The sequence below is a fragment of the Pongo pygmaeus genome, chromosome 4, assembly GCF_028885625.2.
Source record: "Pongo pygmaeus isolate AG05252 chromosome 4, NHGRI_mPonPyg2-v2.0_pri, whole genome shotgun sequence".
In the NCBI taxonomy this organism is placed as follows: domain Eukaryota; kingdom Metazoa; phylum Chordata; class Mammalia; order Primates; family Hominidae; genus Pongo; species Pongo pygmaeus.
Window position 1 is genome coordinate 111,969,430 of NC_072377.2, and position 24,786 is coordinate 111,994,215.

The following is a 24,786-nucleotide window of genomic DNA, read 5'->3' on the forward strand; positions in this document are numbered from 1 at the left end:
TTTATTCGGAAAGTCAGAATGAAAAGGCAAAGTGGACTAACTTTGAGAACTAGAGGAAGGAAGGACTTGATTTTTTTTAAAGAGCAGATTTTACTCAAAATGTCGCATCAACGGACTTGCACATAGAAGTGGCCATCTAAATTCTGACAATTTTCTTTTCATTTACCATCATCTATCTACACATGACACAAATAAAAGTGTATGCACAGCCTCACAGAGGAAACCGAATTACACTCCACCTTTACACACAAACACACCTCAGCCACGGGCCTTGTTTTCTGATGGGTGATGTGCCCTGAGGAGACTATCTCCAGGCCAGCGTTAATACTCAACACCTGTCAGCTCATGGCTTCTCCTTATTACACTGCATTCAGTTCAACAGCTGAATTCAAACAATTGTCACAGTACCTGGTGCTAAAGATGCAAAGATAGTCCCTGCTTTTTAAAAGCTGGTGGAATAGTGAGTCCCTTAACATTCCTTCACAGCAGGACCCTGAATTCCAGGCAGCACTAAGCAGAATATTTGTTAAATAGGTGCATCCTCAACCAACAAATTGGCTTTATTTTAAAAAGAAATAAAGAGGTGGGTCAGGTGCTAATTATTTGATTGGTAATCCATTCACTCTTTTCCCTGTGAAAGAAAATGTGCCAGGCATGGTGGCTCATGCCTGTAATTCCAACACTTCAAGAGGCAGAGGCAGGAGGATTGCTTGAAGCCAGGAGTTTGAGACCAGTCTGGGCAACAGAGCAAGACCCCATCTCTACAAAAAATAATACAAATTAATCAGGCATGGTGGCACGCACCTGTAGTCCCAGCTACTTGGGAGGCTGAGACAGGAGGATTGCTTGAGCCCAGGAGGTCAAAGCTGCAGTGAGCCATAATTACACCACTGCATACCAGCCTGAGTGACAGAGCAAGACACTGTCTAAAAAAGAGAAAGAAGATAGAAAGAAAGAAAGAAGAAAGAAAAGAAAGGAAGGAAAGAAAAGAAAGAAAGAAAGAAAGAAAAAGAAAGAAAGAAAGAAAGAAAGAAAGAAAGAAAGAAAGAAAGAAAGAAAGAAAGAAAGAAAGAAAGAAAGAAAGAAAGAAAGAGAAAGAAAGCAGAAAGGAAGGAAGGAAGGAAAGAAGGAAGGAAGGAAAGGGAAGGGAAGGAAGGGAAGGAAGGAAGATGAGTAAAGGAAAAAAGGAAAAGGTTCCCATGGTGGTGGTAGTTACAAGCCTGGACATATGAAAGCCTGTTTAACTCCTAACGTGGTCGCAATTCCCTACAATGGTAAAGAAAAGTTCAAAGGTAATTGCACTGTTGTAAATATGTACCATTTCAGATATGAGTTTCATGTTTTAAAAAATCTGTACTAACTTTCAGAGTATAAAAAACACTTTCAAATATTACCTTGTTTGATCCCGTGAGAAAATGGACTTACTGATCTTGGTTTTTATAAGTTAGGAAACCAGGCTTGGTGGGGGTTGTGGGGGTCGGCGGGGGGGTGGGTTGCAAGCAACTCCCTAGGGATCAGCTGGTTAAGAAGCAGTGGTTCAGGGACAGGAACCCGGGCTTCTGGCACAGGAGCCCATGTTATTCCTTCTACCTAAGACTGTCTCAGAATATCTCTGGGGTAATTCAAGTGATGTGCCAAAGCATTGAATTTTATTTAAAATTAGAAAAAAAAATGTTCACCTTGAATTTTCCTATGTTCCTGGGATATTTGATTTCCCCCTTGGGACTTTGAGAGTAAGTCTACCTCAGAGAAGAATAAATTTATCCTGAAGCAGTTTTTCTGGCAGTGGATGAGAAGCTCATTAACCATATATTATTACTAAGTTTATTAGTTCTTGGTTCTATTTATTTGTAATAACCATTTAAAAAAAGTTTCCCCTTTAAGTGGCCAGTTTGGAAACCAACATAATAATTAATCAGAAAAGAGAGAAGGGAACTGCTGCTAAAATACAAAGATAAGCTTGTAAAGATTAGTCCTGCTTAGTTTGGACATAGGTCATCTAAGGGGTTTTTTTGTTTGTTTGGCTGGCTGGTTTAAATGAAAGAGTAAAAACATCTCAAGGCACTTATTAAGGCATTAGTTATACAAAGTTTACCTATTTTACCAAGAATTTTATTTAAAAGATTAGGTCTTCAAGAAAATTAGACTGAAGTCAATTGTATTTTTTTCCTAGGGGACAAAGGAGTCTAAAGGGACCAAAAGCATCACCAAAAACATGGCACTTGCAAGAACCGATTTTAAAGTTAAAACACCTGAATTTTAGTCCCATGCTGAAGGGAAACAAACAAAGGCATTTATACTCCAAGTTGCTGGACTGAGTGTTAGAAGTGAATGTGTTTGTGTCTGGTTGCATAAATGCATTATCTCCAGCTATTTCTAAATTCACAATACGTCCTCTGTATGAAGATTTACCCTTGCCCCCTCTGCCTGACTCCACATCACTTATAATATATACATAGTTTATTACTGTACCATGCAATGATGACATATTACTTTCACTTTGTGAGTCGAATATTGCACTTTGCCACATGTTACCAAGCTGTAAGCTTTTGTTAGCTCTCGTGGGAAATTTGTGATGGTGTGAAGTGAACTCCTGTCACCATTCAATGGATTGCAAAAATGGTATAGCTCTTGCCAAAGACCTGGATCATATCTTGAAAGATTGCCTGATCAAATCAATATCTTCATCAAGGTTGGTTGTAGCCAACCATTTTTCAATGTGTGAAATCGATATAGTTTGTTTAAGAATGTATGGTTGACCATCTTCTTCCATTGTATTCCTTCTAACTAATCTTTTGGCATGGATTTTTGTAAATATAAAGAACACAAGGTAAGTATACCCAAACACCTTTCTTGGCACCCTGTGGATACTGAACTGACCACAATTAAGTATTATTGCAAAAAGAGGATGTTTTGGTGTCCTGCTGACCTAAATTCAAGGCCAAGCTCTGTTGCTAAGTAGACATGTAACTTTGGGCAAGTTACTTAACCCTCCTGAGTCTTAGTTTCCTTCTATGCAAAATAGAGGTTATAATGTCTGCATCACAGGTTTAAGAAGTACCAGGCATGTAGCAGAAACCTTCTAAATATTAATTTATTTTATTTTATTCCCTCCTAGGTACCATTCTCTTTTCTGCTCCATAGTCTACCAACTTTTTATCTTTATATTATCCCCTTCTTAAATATATCTTTACATTTATATAGGTGTTCGTGCATATGTGTGGATTTATGTCTTTATTTGCACAATGTTGAATATTGAGCTCTACATTGATATTTGCTGTCATTACCTTTAAGAATTTCAAAATAAACTTCTTTTTTATATAGCTATTTTTATTTCCAGTTGGTATAGTCAATAAAAATAAATATTCCTTTTACAGTGGGATTGTTGACTCCAAAATCTGTAAAAGGAACTTATAATTAAAAAGAAATTTTAAATGAGTAGCAACATGCTGAAAAATTAACCATATGAAAAATAGTGTTTTTCAGGCACTCATTTACATATTAAGGAAAATTGAATTCTAAATGGGAAAGATTAAAAAGAAAATACCTTTAGAGGATGTGTTAGAGAAAAGAAAGAAAACAAAATCATACTGAATGTTACACTCCATTTTTATATAAATTTTGCCCTCAAATTATACCAAGAAGAACAAGGGCAGCAGAGAACAAGTTAGGAAGAGATCTGGTATTCACCACCATATTGATAATATGGTCTTAGAGAGTGCTTGAAGTCCTTTGCCTAAGTTAAGACATTGGAACACAACTATTTCAAAAAGAAGAAACAAACATCAGTGTGCTTAAAAGTAGCCGTATTTGGAAAACTAACGCTAAATTTCACAGAGTTTGCTGGAGTTCTTCATTCTGATATATTGCTTCGCTCTACCCTTAGCAAGCAGGCATTAGGAGCTGCAAATGTGGGGACTTTTCAAGGAGAGATTTTTGCATACTATGCTATTTTATCTTTGTGGTAGAATAATATCTTTGAAATATTAATGTGTTTTATACTCATTCAAGCAGCTGGGCCACTTTAGGGTCATTCTACAGGGGAAGAATGCTATGTAGGGTGGAAAGCAAAATTGCGTTCCTGGATTTTGTCTTCCAAAAGCCTTGGCTCTTGAATCTCCCTAGAAGATAAAGTGACAAAAATTTTGAGAGCTGGCGATTGAATGGGAAAATGTAGAAATTCATTCCTCTCTACCTTTAACTCACCAGACTAGAAAAAATTTCCTGGGCTGGGGAAGACGAAAGAGAGACAAGAAGAATCCATGAGCCCATAGATGGTTAGAAGTGTCTTCTGAATAGAAGTATCTCTAACTCTGCCTTCTGTGCCGAGCCCCGTAAAACCCAAGGTGCTTTCCAAAATCCAATACCACAGGGCCCCTGTACCTTTCCCAAAGGAATGAAATGGCTGTACAGTGAATCTGGGCAGATGGGAAAGTACTCATTACCATCTTCTGGAGATTTTCATAGCTCAGCAGGACACGTGGCATGAAAGGATCAAAATGATGACTCGTCAAGCATGGCCCTGGTAATCTGAGAGAGATGTTTGGCCTCGGGGTCCAGGTGAACAGGAGCAAAGGACTGAGGACAGAGGCAGAAGGGCTGGTAGACTACTAAGCCGAAACCTGAGTGGCAGATACTCTGCGATCAAAAGTATCACCTCCCATACCCCCTTCCACACTCCTCCTCTCCCCTCTGTAAGTGCCTGCACAGCAAATGCCATCCCAGAGAGAAAGGTGAGGTGGAACCCTGGATCAACAGAGGGTACACTTCCTCTACCTCAGCAGAGTCAGGGCTGAATATAAATTAGCCAGAGTTAGAGAAAAATAAACTATTGTAGTTATTGCACAGCTGATTTTTGATATGCATTCTTATGAAAGCCTAATCAAAAGTCCAGAGATAAAAACCAGACCGCCTGCCTGAGAGAGAATGGCTGGAACAAGGACAGGACAACACGGTCTCCTATAGTCGGAATTGCATCCTCCTCCCTGTCATCCCAAGTCTCACTTCCAGTTCTGTTTAAGTTTTGAAGCTGAGAGAAAAGAAGAAATGTCAGAGGGAATTGGGGCCTTTAATATTGTACACCGCAGTTAGCTCTTGAAGCAGAGTCACTCTGCTGCGGTGTTTAAAAATGAAGTGCAGTTCTCAACTCTCAGTGCCTCACATTCAGGAACTTCAGTAACAAATTCCTTTCACATTTGTTCCAAAGACTCTCCTTATACCTGAGGGTGAAGCTCTGGGTTTTTTAAGTGTTCAAATGCCGTGTTTAGAGATGGGACAAAGTTTTCATTCCAAAGCAGTAGCAATGGAGAATGATGCCTGAGGCACATCAAGGTTTTCTTGCCAGATCCCAAGCAGCGTCGGTGGGGGGCCCCTAGAAGGTAGCCTCAGAAGAGTGGGGGACTCAGACTCTCTGGAGCCAGGGAGAACCTGACTCCAAAGCAGAGACCCTCTGCTCTTTAAAACTTTGAACTGTTGAGCCAAAAATTTCGATGATACTGAATCACAGTCGAGTGGGCTTTACTTTACAATATGGCATGGGTGTCAGTCACTAATGCCAAAAGAAGCTGACAGATGAGCCATCTACATCCCAGGAAGGAAATAGGGCTGGCTGGATTTTGAGCAAAAACCTTGTGATGACAAAAACAAATACGTTAAGGGCTGGTCAAGGGCAAGTCAATAAATAAAGAGGAAAAGACAGCCTCCCTGGTGTGGCTGCCAGAGGTTAAGATTGATTGCTTTGCGTGTGTTGTGAGAGAAGTTGCATGTGATGCACTTCCTATTTGTGCTTCTAATCACACCACTTCTGGCTTATAGAGAGAGGACTCTGATCCTGGATGCGTACTGCCAAGCCTCGGCACGGAAGGGAAATGTCTTCCTTCTGGATGGCCTCCTTTTAATTTTTGGTCACAATGAAATTACTTGTCTTGTTTTGTGATTCCTCTCAGAGTGTGGGAAGGAAGATGATAACAGCATCTCCTGAGGTCTGCAGGGTCCTCTTCAGCCTGTAAGTAGTATAGAAGGTGTAGATCCACCTGGTAATATTTCAGGGACACCTGGAAGTTTCCTTGCCTGCCTCCGCCAATTGCTCCCAGGTGCTCAAAACTCTTTTAAATAAATGCAATCTTTCCACTGTCAGACAGAAAGAATCTCTTAGGTGTAAATGACTGATACCAGATTCTTTCCCAGGGATAGGTTTTGATGAAAGGAAAATAGGAGACAGCGTGGAGTTATTATTGACAGATTTAGAGAAGGGAGGGGGATGCCGTGTTGGGGGAATAATTTAAAAAAGGGAAGGGTGAGGTTCCCAAAATTGGTCGCTTTACAATTTTTGCATAGGGCAAAACTTATCCAAAGGTAATGAAACGGCTTTGCTGAGCTATGTGGAGGTGTCATTCAGAATAACCTGCTAGTTGAGAATTCTTATATATTCCACATTATTAACAATGATGTAGGCAGAACTCCCACCAAAACACTTAAAAACATTTGACCTTTTCCAGCTCTGGCTTTCTGGGTGATTCAGCCTTCAAGTAAAACACAATCCTAATACTGGTCCAGCAGAACTCACTTCTGAGTGTGGAGGTCAGTGTGCAGACACCATCAGAATCTCCTTGAAGCTTTTACAAATGAAGAGTCCCCAAATGTTTAGTCAATAAGTCTTTTCATCATTAACATCAATGCCCTCTAAATTACAGATTTAACATGATTCCAATAAAAGCATGAATGTCCTAGTCTGGACCTAAACGAGCTGATTTTCAAGTTCATATGGAAAAATAAACAAGCAAAATAACCTGGAAATTCCTAAAGAACAATTGGCAAGAGCAGGGGTATTAGAGATCAGCTCTAGTAGATATTAGAACATACTAATAAAACCTAAATATTTAAATACTGTGGTGTGCCGTATCAGTACACCATTGAAACAGAAAAGAAAAATAAAATACACATAGAATTCAGCATGCAATAGATGGACTTTTTTTTACAGGGCATTGAGACAACTGAGCATCATGTGATAAAGGATAAAATTTAATCCGTACTTTTCACTATACAACAAGATCCATGTTTTAAATGTGAAAAGTAACATCATAAAAGTACAAAGGAAACACATGAGAATTCTTTCATAATGTTGGTTTCAGGAAGGCCTTTCTAGCTATGACTAAAACTTCAGGATCCATAGAAAAAGAAATTAATAAATTCAATTACATTAAAAAAACTCCTTCTCAATGCAGAAAGAAAGTCAAAAGAGAAAAACAACTGCAGCTCATATACAGGCAGAGTACTAATTTCTCTGTGGAAAGTACTCTTAGGAAAGAAAAAAGACTAACAACTAACAACCCAAATATAAAAATGAACCAAAGACATGAGCAAATAGTAGAAAAAGAAACACAAATGTCAAACATACATCAAGATTAGCAGTGTCACTCATTACAAGAAAAAAGCAAATTAAAACTATACAAAATGCCATTTCTCCCTAGGAGACTGACAAAATCCAAAAGTTGGACAACAATTCCATTGGCAGGGCAGGAAAAGAGGTCCTGGCAGAGTGCAAAATGGCAGACTCCTGAGATAGGTATTGACAGTGACCTTCAAAATAACAACACACCTACCAGATCTCCACTTTCAGCTGTGATGGAGGAAGAGAAACTGAATTTACTATCTCTCGAGTCTTCACCTAAAGACTCTTCTGATCCATGAGTTCATCTCAGTTCTGGGTGCCTCTCCTGGTAGAAGCAACTTTACAGATTGTGGGTCTTTAAAGACTCATTTTCCACACAGCAGGCCCCCGAAACCCCAACCGGCCACTTCATTTGGTGTGCAACTTAAGAAACAACGATTGCATTGACTCTGAAGGCAAACTTGGCAGTGTTGGACTCAATGACAGATGTGTTCATCTCCAGCATAGTGACTTCCTAAGAGATTTTCAGAGGCTATTTTGACCCTCTGCTATTTTCACCTGGTGTAGACTTCAGCTCTGTGCAAAATACAAATCAAATGAAATGGCAAGGTTGAGTCAGGTGACCTACTGTAGGCTTTGGTCTGTCATATAATCTCTCTGGGTTTGTTTTCATCATTATAAAATGAAGTCACCCAACTATGTGATCTCTAAAACCCGCTTAGTTCTAGAATTCTATAAAAATTTCTGATAAGAATACATCACAGTCACAAAGAATTTACAAGGCTCCAAGATAAGGCATAATTACACTGGCTCTAAAATATATACTTATGCTACTTAATTTTATGATGAGATTTAATTAACTCTCCCTTCCCACTGTCAGAAGCTGCAGTGAAACAATTGTCTTTGCAAGTTGTACAGAGCATCGGTGCCTTGGCTGGCCACTCTGGATCCCAATTAGCTCTCATAGCAGCAGGCAAGAACCTTGGAAAGCAGCAATGCTTGCTTCACTGGTGAAGAGGGGCAGGGCAGTTGCACAGGAAATCTACTTCCACTCTCCCCTAGCAGCCCCAGAAGCCCTCCCAGAAGAGCTATGGCACCAGGTGCCAGCCAAGGACCACGAGAAGGATTTAGCCCAATGGATAAAGTTTGTTCCTTCGGCTGCCTCAGACAGGTGGGTCCATCTGAAGCAAATGTTACGAATTGGGCTTTTTCATATAGCCTTGTTGAAATAACCAGTGCCCCTAGGCCCCGGTAGCCAACAGGGAACTGTCTGACTTATCCACGGTTTTACTCATCTTTCAGCTGGAGCAGACCTTCAAACATAAACCCAAGTCATTCAGGGCACGGAGTGGATTTGTGATCCTCCCTGGAGGCTGTTGGCTCCAAATCCCAAGAATGTGTTATATGAAAAAATAAATGCCTTTTTTTGCCATCTGTGAATGAAAAAGTTCTTCATATGTTTAACTGTTTCAAATTGCCATATGTGACATACACGCTCACGCGCGCGCGCACACACACACACACACACACACACGCACACGCCTGTTTGGGGACTGGGATCAAGTTGGTAATACAGACTGGGTTCCCTCTTTCACCCTCTGTTTTTTCTTTCAAAGGGGCTAGAGGCAAAAAGCTTCCAGGTTTGTACCACCCCAGAAATAGAGCAGTTTTAATCTTCCTGGGGTGGGAGGTGTGCTGAGCCTGACTTAGCCAGGGCATTTTTCTGGAATTACAACCATCTGCTGCAATCCTCTCCTCCTATGCCAATTGTTTGCCTAAACTGCCCATACACTGCCACAAAATCATAAACATCTGATGACCAACGCTATGGCAGAATAGGGCACAGGCCCCTTATGTTGTTTTATGAGAGGCTGGAGGGTGGAAAGGGAGGGGAGAAGGAAGAAACTGACAGGATTTGCTGAGTTCAACTCTCCTACATTAACTCTCAATAAGAGAATGAATGGACTTCTTTCAAAGATGTTTTATTTGGTCATTTTCTTGAATTTATTTTGGTCAGGGGGAAAGCCTAACAAACCAGAGCAATATTGCTTATTGCTTACATTTCATTATTCATCCCACAAAGCTGTTAGGGAATGAAGGTGAAATCCTTAATAGTACCCACTGCAGGATCTATTTTGATCTGACTCTCCCGTGGTGATTAAGGAACTGTCAGTGAGTAAGATCCTAACCCATCAAAGCCATTATCTTCTAAATCTAAAGGAAACCCTCTTATGAAGGACCTTTTCAATGAACTCACATTGCTAAATACATCTTCTTGCAGCAGGCAGTGGATACTGTTTTCTGCCTACCAAGATCAATCCACAAATGTTTCTTTGGCCCACAGGCTGATATTGATTCCATTCCCCCTGGATAGGGTTTTTATTTAGTTATGATCATGTGACTTAATTTTGGCCATAGAGATATGAGAGGCTTGGGATTTCTATAAAAGGCTGTTTTGGAAGTCTTTGCTCATGTTCACTGGTAATCTGGTTCTGGTCTACTTCTATGTACCTGGCAAATTGTACCTGCCCATCCCGCTGAAATTAGGCACAGCCATAATAGAATTCTAGTCAACAAAATCTAAGACACACTTACAAGTATCACTTCAGGCCAAAGGATTTAACAACAGGAGCTAAACCATCCAGACTTCTCTTCCCTTGCCACCACTAAATTTGAAGTTCTTTTTTAATATGAGAGCCTCAATTAGCCTGGGTCCATTATGGTGAGCATGCAAGACTTTAAGACATGGAGCAAGAATAAGCAATGCACTTGTATTGTTCTAAGACACTAAGATTTGGAGGTTATTTGTCACTATGGCACAAATTTGTCCTTGTGATTGATACAGCTTTTCTTGCTCTTAAAAATAGACATGAGATACAAGAAGGAACAGCCTCTTTTTCTACCCTAAATATGACTTGGGGGCTGATGCTGCCATCTTGCAACCATGAGAGGACAGACTGTGGATCAACTCAAGTCAGAGGAGGACACCACCGCACCGAAACGTGAGGAAACAGGGCTCTTGATAACGTTATTGAACCAGGGAATTAAACCTAGACGACTCTGTCACCAAACGTCTGTGAGATAATAATCATCTCATTGTTATGCTGCTTTTAGTCAGATTTTCTGTTACTGTCGGTGAAAAGCACTCTAACTGACACACTCCAGAAGTGCCTCTCTCCTACTCTCTCTGTCTCCATCTATTCACCTATCCATCCATCCATCCATCCATATATTCATGTGACAAAAAATATAACACATGCTTTTTAGGCCATGCCAGCCGTGAGAAACAACACAAAACAAAAAACTCCCAGAGTTTTAGTTAGAGCCATATGCAGATTTCCTAAAACTCTGGCTCCACCAGATCTCCCCAGAGGTCATCAGTGCTGTTCTTACTACCGATCACCTCCAGGAGTCCACACTGACTCTTCTAAGACAGTGCTGGAAAGCCGGAGGTCTTCTGGGGTATGAGGCCTCCTTTCTTGAGTACTTTCAGTCCTTCTACAAATATGTTTCCTGTGGATAGGCTCTATGCTTGGCACTGCAGTGACCACAGGAAACACCACAGTCACTGCCATCAACACAGACAGGTGGGCATTAGGCAGGGAAGAAAGAGACAAATCAACAGGCCACCTGAACACGGGTGTGCCACTGTGACCTGCAGACACCCTGCAGCTTCTCCCTGCCTTCTCTTTGTACACTGTTTCACCCACCGTATCTATGGTGGATGGGGGTTGTCATGTGATGTCAAGTCAACAGGCCATGCCAGTCCTGCATGCTCCAAATCTTCATAGCCAAGGATCCTTCAGCCCTGGAAGTAGCTTTTCTTTTTTAGGTCTAGACTGATGCCCTGAGATGCCTTAGAAGCTTTTCTTTAAAGCTCTACTTTGCCACATGATAGCACTGCTTTAATCATTTCTAACCAGTGATTGCTTCAGGACAGACCCTGGCCTGCAAGGTGACTTCTTAAGCATCCATGACAAGCATGGGGAGGCAATCTTTATCTCCTGCCCTTGATGCCTGGCTTTGGGGCCAAAGATTCTTTCAGAGATAGCAATGGAATGCATTCTCCAGAAGCAGAAGCTTAGATGGCATTTGGGGTGCAAGATGTTTTTTAGGGAATCATAGCTGTGAGTAGAAGGCAGATAGTGCCGAATTAGGCAGAGGGAGAAGTAGAACTATGATGCAGGAGTGACTGACCTCAGCCAAGCCAGTGGGTGCTTTGGAGAGGGTACTGCCCATCAGAGTGCACCGAGTTTGGCTGAAATGGCCAGCTTCACACTACTCTGCCTTACTCAGTCATCAGTGAGAGCTGTCTTGAGAACATGTGACCTCAAGCAAGCAGTGCTCTGCATCTTGGCTGGATGGTAACAAAAGTGACAGGGGAGTCATCTGTCCACTATGCTGCCACAGCTGGGTGGCAAGTCCTTCCCTGAAAGAGGATCTGGGAGGTGTATCTCTGTCCTTCCACCCAGTGGGATCTGTCCACTGCAGCCCACCCTTTGGGCCACCTGAATTCATTTCTCCATATATGTTCAGGAAACAACTCTTCCAGGATTTCCATGGACTTCTCTTCCTGGGGGGAAACTTAGAAAAGGGAAATTCACGGTCCAGCACACTGGCTCCCACCTGCAATCCCAGCACTTTGGGAGGTTAAGGAGGGAGGATTGCTTCAGCCTGGGAGTCTGAGACGATTCTGGGCAACATGGCAAAACCCTGTCTCTACAAAAAAAAAAAAAAAAAAAATTCTTTCAAAAATTACCCAGACATGGTGGCAAGACCCTGCAGTCCCAGCTACTTGGGAGGCTGAGACGGGCGGATCCCTGGAACCCCGGGAAGTCAGGGTTGCAGGGAGCTGCCATCTCACCACTGCACTTGGCCCAGGTGACAGAGGGAGACCTTGTCTCAAAAAAAGAAAAGAAAAGGAAAATTCATGAATAATCATAGCGCCCACGTGATTGTCTGGGCAGGGCAGGTGCTTTTGGGACCCACAGGTGACCATCATTGACTCCTCCTCCACTATTCAGTTTAGATCCCACTCACTCTCAGGTCCCACCTCTGTGCACCTTTGTGGCTGGGCCCAGATCATCCTCTCCAGGGGGCCAGGGCCTCTGGTCACCATGTCCTTCTCAGACCAGGATTGCTGACCCTGTCCAGTGACAGTTACAATCGGGCAAGGGAGTGAAAAAGCACCCAGTGGGTTTCTCACATATTTCTCCTGCGCCCACAGTGAAACAGCGGCCCATCCTCTGCTGATCATCGGGGTCAGTCACCTCTACCGCTGTTCGTGCTCTGTGGTCCCTGGATACAAAGATCTTGAAATGCCTGACCAGAGAGCATGGACATCACTAGAGCCCACAATTCTGTATCTATTCTAATCATGGCTCATTTCTTTACCTGCACAAGTTGATGCCAGGTATGGCCCTTGAAACTGCCCTTTAGGAGAATTGTCCCTTGACGCTGTCTTTCAAGGCCACTGCTGATGAGGCTATACTGAAGCCACCATCTATTTTTGGCTTACACCTACACACTGAGACACCCATCTGTAAAGCAAACTCAGGCTTTCCCTCTGTTTTCAGCTGGTTACACACTATGCCCCACACACTCATAAGCAGGAGCCAAGGCAGGGACTATGTAACAGTGGTGGGTGCCGTGGATCTGGGCTACCTGTTCATGCAGCTTGCTTGAGTATTTGGTCCCACCTGTGTTTGATCCCACATGTGTCACTCCCATCTTATTGCTGGGCCTGCCTGATCTTATGATGTGGTGGGTCTACAGGACCCAAACCGTGATGGGTGGCTCAGGCTGCATGGTCACTTAGTGTCTTGTGCTTACTGTGATCAACAGTCTCAGTTTGCACAGAACTGGGGGGTTTCTTGTGACATGAGACTTTCAGTGCTAAAACCGGAAAATCTGGGAAGATCTTGGGCAAACCGGGATGCATTGGTCAGATGTTCTGTCTTTAGTAGGGCCTAGTTAATATGCCAGGAGTTCTATTTCAAAAGGTGTGTGATTCTCCTTTGAGCATAACATGGTTTAGCTGCAGAGCGTCAGAAGCCTGCATTGTTATTCTCCCACCAGGGTTTGCTATACACTTGATCTTAGCCAAAAGGCTGAGAAGCGATACTGGGGTTTGCCATAAATTCTTTGGAGTCATCCACCCAGATGTCCTTATTCCATGGGTCAAGTTCCCAGGTTTTCCCAACCAGAGTCCTAACCTTGGGTTAACAGACCTGTCTTGGTTGCGTCAGCCACTCTGACTTAAAGTCCTGGGTGTGGTCCTTGGCTTTCCGCATCCTCCAGCTGGAGGTGATGAGAGCTTCACTGCGTGTAACCGAAGAGTCCCTGTGGCTTGCATTCCTGGCTTTCAGTTGCCTGTTGCTCATCTTCAGCTGTGCATTATCTTTTTGGAGAGGATCAATGACACTTAGCAATAGCCATCCAATCCACTCTCTTTATGTCTGCACCTTCTTAAATGTCAAGTGTCCTGTAGATTGCTCTCACTAGTTCGTTCCCTTCTACCAATACACCATCCCAATTTGCAACTAATGAAAGTGTTAACAACAGGATCACCACCTGGTGCAGGGGCTGTCAGTACTCCACCTATCACCAGAAAAACAGGCCCTAATTGCCAGGCAGGTGGTGAGTGATTCAACTTCAAATTCTGTCTTATCTCCACCAGCTTTCTCAGCCCTCCTTCTCTCACTGCCAACTGTTGCAAGGCTGGCTGTCTAGAAGCAGTCACTGACACAGAGTTTGGGGAGCATGATAACTTATTAGAGATTAATACCTGTAAAAGGAAGAGAGAAGAGACAGGATTGGTCAGAGGAAGAAAGTGATCAGCAATGCAGACCCACAAAGCTTTGGCTAACCTGGCAGGGCGTTCTAGAATGAATAATGAATATTCCCTATCAGAGTCTCTTGCAGGCTGCCGCCCTGGAAGAGCAAGACCAGCGAAGTGGCTTCTGCAGCTGAGGCTGATGCTGGAGCTGATACTGGCTGCTAGCTTCACTCACTCTCTGCAGCTGGCCCTACGTCCCTCTGGGAAGGGGAGTCTGCCCAGCACATTTCCACACCGACCACCTTCCCTCTCCTCAGACAAATCAGGAGACCTCATGAAACAGGGCAATGGCATTGCATAGGATCCGATGTGGTCATTCCCTCCACCTAGGAGGACAAATTGAGCCCTCTGTCTTCCCACTATGTGGTAAGGGGGAAGATGGAAGGGAAGACCCAAAGAATAATTTTGTGTAAATTAGAGGGTAAAAGATAAAAGCACCACAACAACCTAAGAAGAAAAATGACAGCTTGCCCCTTTCCAGATATCTCTTTCATTGTCTTTTCTTCCCATCTTTTTCAGACCAAGTTCCACAATAAGAACACCAGGGCTCAGTTCCCCTAAATTTCTTGGAATAGACTCAGATCTATCTGTATTAATCTTTCTTCCAGATTTCTGCCAGAAATGTTCAGTCAAATCATGATTGATCTTCCCTGTATTTGAAATCAAAGCTGGAAAAGAGAAATCTATTACTTATCTATAAATGCCAGCCCTGGGAATCCCATCCTAGGCTTCATTTCCCACCTAATCCCCAGACAATCTGGTACCAACCACCCACGGACCATCCTGCAGGGAACTGACCCATCATGTCATCCCCTTAGTGTGACCAGCCACCAAGACCACTTTCGACAGGTCTACAACGTTGCATGCTTAAAAAGTTAAGAGCATTTAAAGTGCAAGTATTACTCTGAAAATGTTCCCTAATTAATAAATGTTCTACATTTTTATGTGAGAATGTTTAATATTTAATTTTTCAATAATTTTATCATTTATAATTTATTAAATTTATTTTGTGGCTTGTATTTATTAAAAATTGATATACTTCCTATTTCTCTTACTCCAATGTTAGATTATTTTTATGCAAAATGAAAAAAAAACTGGTGCTTTTAAGTCACAGGTTTTTTTTTCTTAAAGCCTCAATTATGGCATATTAAGACTCCAATATTCTAGGCCCCCCTTCCATATCTCTCCCAACATTTTCTCGATGGTTATTACATTTTTGTAGATCAGGGGATCAGCGACCCTTCAGCAGCAGGGTAAGATGTTTAGGTTTTTTCCAGTGAGCTGGGAGTAGAGATTATTGCAGCTCTAAGTTTCATCTCATGAGAATGGTGTGGACTTAGAGCAGCCATGGTCCACATGCCACTGAAAATTCAGAGTCTGCATGAAGATGCATTGAGTCAGAGATTGCTGGCCCTCAGAGTTGACAGCACAAATGCCTTCAGTTTCCAGTCAGGTAATACAAAAGAAGGAGGTGCTAGAAGTGGAGTTGGTGGTAAATGTCTCAACCTTTTGAAACTAAATGTTTTCAAAGAAACAAAACATGATTTATGTCTGTGATCTGGATTCTGCCAGTTTGTGGCCTCTGCAAGAGAAGCCTTGAGACTTTAACTGAAGTCTGAATATAGGGCAATTTGCCCTCCTAGGTGGAGGTGATGCTATTATTAAACTTCTTTCCATAGTGTGGGTTATAGGCAGTTCAAGTTGTTATTAAGGTCAGGGGACCACAACGTGTGCTAAATGGAGGGGCATACTAGCATAAAATTCAGCAAGCACACAGCAGGTCCAGTTCATTCCATGCACAAATGTTTATTGAGCATTTACTATGGAAGGTGCCCGTGAGGTCAGCTGAAGAGAGAGGTTCAAGGGGTGAGAAGGGTTTATCAGTGGAGTTGGCAGCTTGAGCAACAGAGGGGAAGCATGGCCTTTGAAACTCTGTAAGTCACCAAAATTCTATGAATAAAAGCCTGTCAAACAGGGCTGTGAAGTGCTATGAAATACTGTGTTCAAAATATAATATAAAATCATTAATATCAAAATCTACCACTCATATTTAACATCATCTTAGGATGACTCATGAACATGCCTTTTCACCGCTACTGAACTAAGGTCACGGTCCACATCTGTTTTATCTTTGTTTCTTGACATCCTGCACGGTCTCTTGCTCGTAGTAACTCTCATAAAGACAGGCCAAATGAATTAATGTTTATAGCAAGATCATCTCTAGCTTGTAGGCTACTGGAAGATAGATTGGATGTCTTTTTAATTAACATGTCTCCCAAGGAACCTAGAGCAATGATTTGCATTGAAGGTGCTGACCAAATGCTGCTTTCCTTGAAGGGAACCCTTTGATACTCAATTCTATTTCTGGTCCTCGCTCCCTCAGTGCCCTTCTCTCAACCTGGCAGTGCTGAGTGGGGTCTTCTTCAGTGCCAAACAGAGCTGTCTCCTGTAATCTAACTGCTGAGAGTCTGTAGCATTTTGATATAATGCATTAAAACATTTCCTCAGCCAAGTGTTTTACACAACATAAAATATTTTTCTATGCTAATGTTTCTTTTATTGAGTTTTTTTTTTACAAAAAATTATCACACATTCTACAGATATTCAGCAACACTTACTCAACTGAAACACAAAATAAGATTACAGAAACAGCAAATACAGACATTCTCTCAATTTAACCAGAAAAAAACATTGTTAGTGAGGAACAAACTCCACAACATCAATGGCAGCACAGCCCTGCCTAGGATCTCTTCCGTCATACGTCGTGTCGGTGGACACTCTTCAGGTGGCAGCACTGCCATCACTTTATCTGCTGACCCAGCAATCGAAACAGAGACTGAGCATTCCATGTCTCTGTTCTTAGAAGAGGGCTTATCCTATAGCTCTAGGAGTCTATAAAGGAGACAGAAACACCAACACATTGTACAGCCCAAACCAAATGAAAGCAAGGAGGATATGAATCTCTTACGTAAATTCTGCAAGAGCTACTGCATTGAGAAGAACACTCTCCAACAGAAGAAATTGGAGAGGGCCTTCACCCTGGGGAAGGACCAGAATCTGAGCAAAAGGTGGTGAAGAGCTGTCAAAGGAGAGGGGATATTAAAGGCCTGGTCATAGGGAGGAGAGTGTGAGAAGGAGGAAGAGTGAGGGAGGATGTCCAGGTAGGACATTGGTGAGGGAATGTCCACGGTGGAGGAAGTATGGGGAGGGGGCGCGTGGGTTGCATAGTGGGAAGTGAGGTCACGAGTTGTATATGGTGCTCAAGGAAGGCTTAGATTAAGTACACAAAGCTCAACTCTTTATACTTCAATTTGCAACTTCACATCACACCAATTTGGTCCCTGTGAGTTAGAGGCAAAGGGCCAAGGAGCCTACAGCCTCGCAGACGAGGTTAACAGCACTCGTGCATATATGCGTCCTATCTGATCCTCACAAATCAGCCATGAATTAGCTATCATGGGTATTTTTATTCCTAGTGGACCACTAAGGAGACCCAGGGTCAGGAAGTTTAAGTAGCTTGCAAAATGTTGCAATACACAGGGAGAAGGAGATCTGGGGGCTGGAATTCAGGTCTTCTGACCACTCACTCACTGGGTTGCTCTCTTATTTCCTTTATATCTCTGTTCACATTTTACCCTCTTGGTGAGGGTTTCCCTGATTACCATGTACAAGTAGTAACCCTCACTCCACATTTAGGCTTCCTTCTCCTCTTTCCCTGCCTTAACACTATGACCATCAGAAACTCAAATACTTACCTGTCTGCTTGTTTATTGCTTTTTCTCCCTTCTCCCATTAAAATGTAAATGCAACACAAGCAGGACTTGTCTGTTCTATTCCCTACTGTGTCCCCCAAACCTAGAACTGTGCCTGGCTGATCCTCTTTGGACTGAGGATCAGTCCTTCTGAATCGTCTGCAGATTTTGTTCCGGTGCAGATTCTGATGCCTGGGATAGGGCATGTGAGGCTGATGTTGCTGGTCTGCAGACCATTCACCATGACATTGGCCTATTTGGTCTTCTTTGAGCTCTGGGGTGGGTGAAAATGGCCATTGAGGAGGGAAAGCAGGGCCAGAGTGGACGGCAATGGCTAAGGCGAATCTTCCATAGGTCCGTTCTATCCTCAGTAATTCCTCTATGATCTCATGTGCATCTTGCATGTGTGATGTTTCTAAACTCCAAATAGGAACTAGCATTTATCTCGCTTCTATCCCACAGCACTTTGACAAAACAGCAAGTCTCAGATTCACCAAGCCTCCTTCATGAACATTTAGGGAGCTGCTCTGTAGTTGAAAACCTGGTTTAATTCCTAAGTATACCTTAAACACAGAAAAGCCTCAAAGGTTGCAGATAAAGGAACCAAATCTCTCAAACAGGGATTTTCTTTAGGGTCTGTTTGGCAAACACGTATGCTTCTTACTTTGAGGCAGGCCATGTCAGCAGTTTAATTTAAGACATCAAATGAGAAACAATCTGTCTGGTATAACCTTTTGCCGGTGAAATGAACAGATTCTGAGCCATCTCCCAGAGAACACTCTCATTATCCTGGTCTCCGTGACATGGGACATATTGTCTCTTTTCTTGACTTGACCTTAACACATCACTGATGCAAAACATATTTCTAGTTTGAAAAATAGTCATCTAGAAAATAAAACCATTTTATCATCTCAACCACAGTTCTGAGCCTCAGCACTGTTGAAAATGTGTTTTATTTGTACCATTGACTGCTTCCAGCCTCTTAAAAAATTAGGGAAATCTTTGTGAACAGAGAGGTACCTTGAAAAAACTGATGTCTTTCCATTTGAAACATAAGGTCAACAAATGAAGATGAGTGGGAACATAGACTCTGACTGGGGTCACAAACTGTTCCGTTAAAATGAGGGATAAAGGGGGTTTTGTTTGTAACAGAGATTCGTGATAAGAATTTTGAAAATTACAAGCTCTGTAAGTCCTTAAGATAGTGAAAATATCATCTACATCATGGAGAGGTTCAGTGGAATGAGGAGAGAAAAATGAGAGACCATTTAATTTAAAGCAACATTTTCACAGATGCAGAGACAGTGGCCCCAGAGAGGGGGACTTGCCCAAAATATGTAGCCTAGTTGGAAGAAGCAGGACTAGAATGCATGTCCTCTGGTTTTCAGGCTAATGGCCTCTCTACTTCACCACTTTCTTCCCGGAAAAGTCCAACATGATGGCTATACCTGTATTTATTGCTACATTACTTATATGAGTCTCCTTGCATTTAAATTAGTTAGGATTAGCATCAACTACTGTTAATAGTGGCTAGAACAAGACAGAAATCTACCTGTTGCCAAAAGAAATGTACATTGTGACTCTACATCAAATATGGGTTTTTTTCACTGAAGAAGAAAAATAATATGGGTATTGGGAGGCAAGGAGCTACCTACCTCTGCTAGTGTAGACAGTGTGTATGCAGTACTAAAAACACCAGGGTTTGGCATCTTTAAAACCAATACATCAGGGATATGCTTCTGGCAGCTTGTATTAGACTAACCCTCCATAGATAACAATTCAACAGTTTGTTGGCAGGGGGTGGTGTGGGGGTGGGGGATGGCCTTCTTGAAGTCACTGGAGAACAACAAAAAGTGAGCAGCTATTGTAGGGGATTCGACCATTTAAAAAAGGAGCCACACTTATTGAGCGAGATCCACTTTTATATGGCTTTTCCCTTGAGGGTACTCTCCAGTCTACAAGGTACCAGGAAGGTTAGAACCTGAGCAGAATGCTACTATCTTACAGATTTGAAGGGTCAGGGAATGGATTTGGGGTTGTCCATGAGACTGGAAATTGGGTGGGGAAAATCCTAGAAATTAGAGACTAAACAGAATCTGTATATAAGCTTCTCACAAATCTTTTGCTGCCTCCTTTTCTGTGCATGCGTCGGGGAGGTTATAGAGAGCCTGGTGGAAGCAGCAATTGGAAGGCTGAAACAATTAAAAATGTAGTTCAGCTCTGCAGATGCTGGCAAGCAAGAGCTGGGGGTTTAGGTTCCTCCAGGTAACAAGGGGTTGGCTACTATTCCTTCAAATATTTTTCTCCCCTATTCTTTTCTTCCTCTTTGTCTGGGATTCCAATTGCACATATATTAGACTGCTTGATATGGTACCACAGACTACTGAGGCTTTGTTCTGTCCTTCACCCCCCAGCTTTTTAAGAAAAATCTTCATTCTTCAGATTGGATCATTTCTATTGCTATATATTCACATTCACTGACACTTTTTTCTGCCAACTTGCATTTGCTCTTAAGCCCATATTCAATGAATTTTCTATTTCAGATATTGTACTTTTCAGTTCTAGAATTTCCTTTTTTTAAAAAAATATAGTTTCAATTTCTCTGCTGAGATTCCCCATCTGTTCACTTGTTATGATCATTTTTTCCCTCAAAGTACTTGTACATATTTATAATAGTTTCTTTAAAGTACTTGTCTAATAATTCCAACATCTAGATCATGTCAGGTCTATTTCAATTGACTTTTCTTTTCTTGAAAATGGGTCAGATTTTTCCTTCACATATCTAGTAGTTTTTTTTTTATTATTTTACAAAGGATTTGGAAGAGATTCTGGTTTCTGTTATCTTCCTTTGTATACTGTTGACTTTTTTCCATCAGGTAATTAAATTATTGGCTGATGATCTTAAACTTTGGAAGACTTAGTTCTCTGTGTTGTTAGAGAGAAACCACAGATAACCAAAGAAGGATGTTTTATGCACAGTAGAGGGTCTTACACTGCTTTCATTAAATGTATTCCTTTGCATTGTATGCTCTTTGATGCTGCTATAAATGTAGTTTACACATTTTTTATTTTGAAGTTGTTCATTACTAATATATAGAAGTGCAACTTGTTTTTGCATATTGTCTTTGTATCCAGTGACCTTGCTAAATTCACTTATTAGTTTAAGTAGTTATTTGAAAATTTCTAGAATTCTTTAATCTAAAAACTTATGCCATATCTGAAGACAGTGCTATATAAGTGACATTACTATAGATTCTACAAATATTAAAAAGATAATAAGGGATTATGTACAACTTTATGCCAATAAATTCCACAACTCAGATGCAGTGAAAAACTGACACAACAGAAAGCAAACAATAGAAAACTTGCGTCCAGATAAGCTCCAGGCCCAGGTAATTTCACTGGGGAATTCTTTCAAATATTTAAGAGATAAATTACCAATTTTACATAAACTTTTTCATAAAATACAGAAATATTATGAGGCCACACTATAACAAAAGAAAATAAGTGAGAGAATGTCTATGATCATGTCAATCCACTTTCAAGAAATACTAGGAAGAAAATTTTCGGGACTAAAAAAATATTAGAAGAGACTTATATAAACATGAAGTAACAAAGAATACCAGAAGTGGGAAATATAAGGATAGATATCAAATGACTAAGAAAACATTTGATGAAATTCAACACCCATTTATTAAAAAAACCATGGACAAACTAAAAATAAAAGTAAATCTTTTTAGTTTTATAAAGGTAATCTACAAGACCCTACAGCTACGATCATACTTAATTGTGAAAGATTAAATGCTTTCCTCCTAAGATCAGGAATAAGCAGGTCAGCTCTTACCATTTCTATTCAATATTGTACTGGAGGTCATAGCCAGTGCAATAAAGCAAGTAAAAAAATAGTTATCGATATTAGAAAAAATAAGCACTGTCTTCGTATATGACATAAGTTTTTAGATTAAAGAATTCTAGAAATTTTCAAATAACTACTTAGAACTAATAAGTAAATTCAGCAAGGTCACTGGATACAAAGACAATATGCAAAAACAAGTTTCCCTTCTATATATTAGTAATAAACAACTTCAAAAAAATTGCAAATTACATTTATAGCAGCATCAAAGAGCATAAAATACACAGGAATACATTTAATGAAATCAGTGCAAGACCTCTACTGTGAATAAAACATTGCTGAGAGTAATTAAAGAAGATTTTAATAAATAAAGAAATAGATTTTGTTCATGGACTAAAAGGCTTAATATTGTTAAGATGTCAATTATCTCTAAATCAATCTAGGCATTGAAGCATATCGCAATCAGAATTTTAATGGGCCTTTTTATTTTTAAAAAAGAGACTGTTCCTAAAATTTATGTAGAAATTCAGAGGACCTAGTTTAGTAAAAAACAGTTGAAGATGAATAAGGTTGGAAGACTCATGCTACTGATTTAAAGGTTTGCTAGAAAGCTATAGTAATCAGGACAATGTGATATTGGCATAGAATAGACAAACAAATGACTAGAACATGATGGAAAGTTCAGAAATATATCCACACATATATGGTCAACTTATTTGCAAAAAAAATTGCCAACATGATCGATTTTAGAAATATTAAACCACATTTGGGTTGTTACAAATTTTTTACTATTATAAATAAAGTAGTTATACATGTTTTTGCATAACTCTTTTTGTAGGATATGTTTTCTTTTCTCTTGGGTAGATACCTAGGACTGGAATTCCTGAGTCATAGATATGCATATAAACTTAGTTTCATTGGAAGTAATGGCAAAAACTGCAATTACTTTTGCACCAACCTAATACATGGTGCTAAAATGCAAACCTTACTTTAAGATAGATCAAAGACATAAACATACATTTCACAGAAGATGTAGGGATGGGTAATAAGCACATAAAAAGGGGCTTAACATCGTTAGTCATCAGGGAAAGGCAATTAAAACTACACTGAGATATAGCCATGTATTTTTAAAATGGCTAAATTTAAAAGACCAACAACACCAAATGTTGGTGAAGATGTAGAGTAATTGGAACTCTCTCACTCATGGTACTGCTAGTAGTGGAAAATGGAACAACCACTTTAAAAACAAGTTTGCTGGTTTTTTATAAAGGTCTATATTTATATGCACATCTATGACTCAGGAATTACACTCCTAGGTATTTACCCAACAGAAAAGAAAACTCATATCCTGTAAAAAGAGTTATGCAAAAATACGTATAGTTGCTTTATTTGTAACCACTAAAAAAAAATTTGTAACAAGCCAAAATGTCTATAAACAAGAGAATGATAAATAAATTGATACATTTATATAATGGCATACTTCTCAGCATCAATTGATACAACACAAAAATCACATGAGAGAAAGAAGTCTCACACAAAGAATGCATACTTTGATTTCATTTATAAGATTTCATTTATAAGATATTCATTTATAAATGTTTGATTTCATTTATAAGATGTTCAATAACAAGCAAAAGAAACGTGATAGAAATCAGAACAATGATTGCCTGTGGTGGCACAAGGAAATTAGAGAAATTTCTGGGGTGGTGTATACACACACACATACACACATACGATGTATTCTTTGTTTTATATATGTTGCATAGCTTGTTTGGGGTGTTTATTACACAAATCTATAGATTCATCAAAATGCAGAGAACTGTAGTATATGTGTATTTTACTATAGGTAAATTATACCTCAACTGAAAAAAGATGTTACTTTTTAAGACATTATTTTTTCTACTATGTGGGTATATGTTTTGGCCTAAGTAGATGCAATAAAATTCCTTTTAGCATGCTCAGAACAGCTAGTCGGTTATTTAATTTTAAAAGCTAACTAAAAATCATTAAAAAGGTATATATGTACACACATATTTTAATATTTTATCTTTCATAAAAGAGCATATATATATATATATGCATTCATTGCTAATCTTTTGATATATGGCCAACGCCTTTGCTTTTTGATTTGTGTTCCACATTGTCATTCTTGTATAAACCATCTCTGTAACATATTATCTATGATTTCTAGTCTCAATTTCTTTAAAAAGGAGTAAGAAATTAAAGCATTTTTGAAGCAATATAAATGGAAAATCTTTCTAGCTTTTTATATATTTTTTCACTTCCTATGTCTTATGTGCCCTACAATTAATTTGACAGATTTTTTTGTGACTTGCCTTTCATCTAGATTTCCAAAGCATTCAACTTTGTTTTCATAGCAGAGGAATGACAACTCTCTTTTTTTCATTCTTATTTCATTGGGTTACATGATATTCAATTAAATTACATTATCACAATAACCATACAATCTTGCATTGAAGCATGGCTCAGATCCCTGTAGCTTCTCATTTAAACTCAAGGTAATAACCTCCTTCCATACATCAAGATGTGATAAAGTCAGAAGAAGGTGAAGGGGGAAGAAAGCTTCATCTTTTAAGCCTCTTAAAGAGTCCCTTGCTTTCCTTGCCCTTTTTGCATAGTTTTTGCTCCAATAGCTATAATCCACAGTGAAATTATTGCAATCGTTTTAACTCTCTCCTGTCTATATTATTTCTTTCTCTGCAACATAAAGGAAATTGTTGGTTTAAAGGAATTTATAAACATTATAACCTAAGTGGCCAGTTAACATACAAAATAATACCCAGTTTTTAAATATTCAGGAGAACACAGACTAAAATCATAAGACACCACTAAATGGCAATCAGAAGAAAATTGGCTATCAGTGAGATCTTCCGTATACTGCAGGTTAAAATGTGGATTGGTTCAACCTCTTTGAAATTTTAGTAGGTGATGG